At 62.0% G+C, this 4,344-nt stretch overlaps 1 protein-coding gene across 1 annotated transcript in view; it reads left to right on the forward strand.

Moving 5' to 3' along the window:
* The first annotated feature begins 393 nt into the window (after positions 1-393).
* Positions 394-4,344, forward strand: part of LOC113202764 (mucin-19) — a 52,438-nt gene continuing 48,487 nt past the window's right edge. The window contains exon 1 of the mRNA XM_052271666.1: positions 394-496. The gene's annotated coding sequence lies outside the window, so the exon portion shown is untranslated. The remainder of the gene's footprint in view (positions 497-4,344) is intronic.

Genomic DNA, 4,344 nt, shown 5'->3' on the forward strand with positions numbered 1-4,344 from the left:
CAGCAGCGAAGCCGTGGCGATGAGCGCTGACTCACTCACCCCTGTCGCTGTCCATAGCCGCGGCAGCTTTCAGCTCCTGTGGCGGCTCCAGAGTTCTCAGTCGGGTACCCGAGCGGGCTTGACATGCATCCGAAAACGACAGGTGTGTCAGTGTGTGGGAGTTCGGATATAGCACAGCTCTCGCGCACCCTACGTTTTCGGATGCGTTGCAGGGGTTGTAGGTCCGCCGGAGACCCGATTGAGAACTCCGCTTCCGCTGGAGACTCGCCGGCGGCGGGCGCGTCCAGCGATCGTCCAGCAAATCTAAGCGTGCCCGGCTGGAGCTGACCCTGTACTTTAGTCGACTGTAGTCAGTCAGTCACCCCCGTAACGGAGTCCCTCTGCTTGTTCCAGGGCTCCGCCTGCCCCGGGGATGCTGCTTCGGCGCGCTCCGCCTCGCGCCGCCATGCATCGTCAGTCCCAAGCAAACTCCGGAAGACATCAGCCATTTTGACGGGTAAGAAGGTGCTTGTCATTACGTCTGCAGCAGCAGCAACAACATCAGGGACGCCGCCGTTTTTGCCACCTTCTTTATTTTTGTGGCCCGTCCTGTAACGTAGTCAACTGCCTCGCGAGACAGCCCCCTTGAACCCGCGGCTCCCGCGTCTGCCCCGAGCTCAACTCGCGGAGGAGTGTGTAGTGTATATACATTCTCTGTTTACGGTCTTTAAATCGACGGACTCACCGCCTCTTTCCCCGATATCCCGACGTAGCCACCGCAACCCCAACCCACCAAACGCTTCGCGTCTACCGCTTTTCGACTGAAGAATGCGCACAAGCGTTGCCTGCGTCGCTTTAATGAAGGCCAAACCGCCTCTTATTTCGGATCCGCCGCCGCACCGTCCAAATTATCTTCTTAACGGTGTGCGGCGGGGCAGATCCACGGGGCAGAGCCATGGGCAGAGCATGGCTATGGGCGCGTCCGCGGCGCGTCGGCTGTGTGTGTTGTGTTACGTTGCACCAGCTGGAGGGCATTGACGTGGCCTTGGCACGCCACGCCGCGGGGCCCGGGCAAGCTCCAAGCAAGACCAGTACCCCCGGGCGCGGCGCGGCGCGGGGCGGCGGGGCGGGCGGGGCGGCGAGGTAACCAGGCAGGTTGCACTGCTGGTATGGCGAGCGATCGGGCCTGGCGGTGGTACCGGCGGGTACGCCACGCCACGGGGTGGGGGGGAGACGAGCGCTGTCAGCATGGTTGCCATGACGACCACCACCACCTGTCTCTCTCCCTCTCTCTTTCAAAGGCCCCGCCTCTCCCTTCTCCTTCTACTGCTCGATTCACCTCACCCTTCCCCTCCCTACTCCGCCTGCTGCGCGCTCTTCTTTGTCCCTCCCTGAGCAGCTCTACTCTCCGCCGCAGCTCTGCTCTGGTCCCCTCTCCTCTCAGCCTCTCTCTCTCTCGCGCGCGCCTCCCCCTCCTCGCGCTCTCTCGCTCGGCTGCCGCTGTGCATCGATCGCCCGACCTTGACCATGGCGCATTCATTGTTGGTGGCGGGGCCGACCTGGGAGGAGGGAGGGTGCGACCCTTTTGGCGAGGGTTGGCGCGTGCAGCGTGCTGCGGGAGGAGGTGAAGGGCACCCAGACGGCTCCGCACGCGCCCAGACGTCCGCCCTATGGTCCATTTCTGGAAGGGTCCCCTTTTCGTGTACCCTAGAGAATGAGAAGGCGGGAGAATAGGGGGGGGGGCTGGTCCCGTGCGGTGCGCATGCTCGAGGCTCCAGAGACCCCTTTACGCCCCACGCTCCACTCCCATCCAGGTACGGGTACCTACGTCACCTCTGACCTTTACAGACGGAATGCGTTAGCCCTGCCCTGCGCCGCAGCGGCCGCAGCAAGGATGGGCCTGGGGCCCTCATGACTCCATCAGTGCGGCACCCCCGTGACCTTTGGCCCCGTGGTGTGGAGGCCGCGGGTTGCGCGCCACTGGAGCAGTGGTAGTAGCTGGAGCACGAGCAGTGGTAGGAGCTGGAGCAGTGGGTAGTAGTTGGAGCACTGGTAGCCGATGGGGCAGTATTGGAAGCTGGAGCAGGTTTAGCAGCTGGAGCAGCGGTAGTAGTTGGAGCTGTTGGGGCAAGCTGGAGTAGCAGTAGCAACGGGAGCAGCCATAGTAGCTGGAGCGGCGTTAGCAGCGAAAGCAGGGGTAGCAGCTGGAGCAGTGGTAGCATCTGGAACAGCTGTAGTAGCAGGAGCAGCGTTAGTGTGTGAGAAGCGGTAGCAGCTGGAGCAGCGGTAGCAGCTGGAGCAGCAAGCAGCAGTGTTGTAGCTGAAGCAGTGGTAGTAGCTTTAGCAGCTGTAGTAGCTGGAGCCCTGGCGGCCGAGCCTGCTCCGCCTGCCCCTGCCCTCATGACTCCACCGCTAACACCCCCATGACCTTTGGCCCCGCTGACTGGAGCCGCTGCTCGACGCTAGAGCCGCGGCAGTGGCTGAAGCTCCTCCTGCTCCTCCTGGATCCTCCAGCGGCGGGCCGGGGGAGTGACTCCCCGGGAGTCAGCGTGGTGTGACGAGCGCGGTGTGTTCTCCTCGCGTGATGGTTCCTTCCCGCACGTGACGTTAGCACGCAGTGGCGGGGCGGGGCGGGGCACCTAGTGTGCGTTTGGATTCTTCACCTGAAAGATCACTGGATACGATTCATACACCGACTGGCTTCCTCCCCTGCCTGCGGCCGCCACTGCTTCCCTCCTCGGCTTCCTTCCGGCTGCGCCTGCTGCCTCCTCGCGGCGGGTACGTACGTGCCTGCGGCATTCCTCGGGACATGGCCGGCAGCAGCAGGAGCCGCCACGAGGAGCAGGCGTTTTCCCGTCTTTTGTCGCTGCTCTGCGCGCGGCTGCGCTGCGCGCTCCCCTGGGCTCGTAATGAGATAGACGCGGACCGGAAATAGAAAGAAGAAGGAGGAGAGAACTTGTCGGGAGAGAAGGAGATTAGACTTGTCGGGGAGCAGCATAGCGCGCGCGCGCGCGAGTCGTGCCGCGTGCCCTCTCCAAGTGAGTGAAGTTGTCCAGCCGCAGGGGGCCGCGGGGCCGCAGACCTCTCCGGAGACCGACAGCCCCGTTGCTTGCCCTGCTGACTATGAGATGGGCGCCACGGTACCATGCATGTTGCTGATGCACCCCACCCACTTCCGAGGCTATCCCATACGTCGGGCTATGCTGTACCGCAGGGCATGCGTGCATTGGAGTTGCCCACTCTCTCAGCACGTAAGACGCAGTGTCAGGGACAACTGTTAGACCATAGGAGGTGACATGCGAAGCCGCACGTTCGAGCTGATATATCGCCAAAGAAGATGAGTATTGACAGCAAGAGATCCTGTTACCCAGAGACCAGCGCAACGTTTTTCACGTAATGTTACAACTCGATCGGTTTATTAAGTTACGTATTTGTAACGGATGATTTGGGGCCCGCAATTTTACATCAAAGTAACTTTTGCGTTATATCCTCACCCTGGTCTCAAACCTTCCTGTACTAATAGGAACAGGAACCTAGAGAAGAAAACATGACTGCTCGATCCGTTTCCTTTTGCGCGCTCATTGGCTCATTGGCTGACTGACACATCGACGTCACGGTCTAACAATCAGCGTCGAGGAAGAAACATATCGGGCAGTCATGCTTTTCTTCTGTAGGTTCCGATATAGTCTTGCAGCGAAATACCCTGTAGAACGGATGGCAAAAATATATTAGCTGCGGTAGCAAATCTCTTTTGAACTGTGCTGATCCTCGCAAACTCTTTGTATACAGTTAATTACCATCAGTACCAGATCCGTATGCATCCTTTACCAGGCCGCCAAAGGGTGTGGGTAAAGATAGACTCCCCCCCGCCCCGCCTTTCCCCACCGCTGCGCGCCGCTGCATAGCTCCGCGCTCCCGCGGGTGACTCACCGCCGGGGCACTCTACTGAGCCGAGCTTCGCGGCCGTGTGCGACGGTCTCATTACAGGACAATCAGTGACAAGTTAGCGTCAGCGTTTGCGCCCCCAGCGAGCAGGACCCACCCGAGGGCGGAGCGGTCCGTGCCAGGCGCCACCCCGCCCCGCCGCGCCGCGCCCCGCCCCGCCCCACGGCGCGCACCTGTTGCCGGAGTTCGTCCTCCTCCCGCCCCTCCGGCGGGCCTCCGGCCTCCAGGCACCGCCGCGCCGACGTGGGTCGGCAGCGTGCTCTGGCGCTCAGCGTGGCTGCTGCAGCTGTAACGCCCTTCATCGCCAGCCCGTCCTAGAAAACGAAAGGATGACACCCGCGCCGCCCCTCGGAGTGATCGTCTCGGCGATAGTGACGGGCGACGCCACCGTGTCGCTGTCGCCGGGGGTCACCAGCGCGC

The sequence above is a fragment of the Frankliniella occidentalis genome, unplaced genomic scaffold (assembly GCF_000697945.3).
Source record: "Frankliniella occidentalis isolate FOCC.00 unplaced genomic scaffold, Focc_3.1 Scaffold169, whole genome shotgun sequence".
NCBI classification, from domain to species: domain Eukaryota; kingdom Metazoa; phylum Arthropoda; class Insecta; order Thysanoptera; family Thripidae; genus Frankliniella; species Frankliniella occidentalis.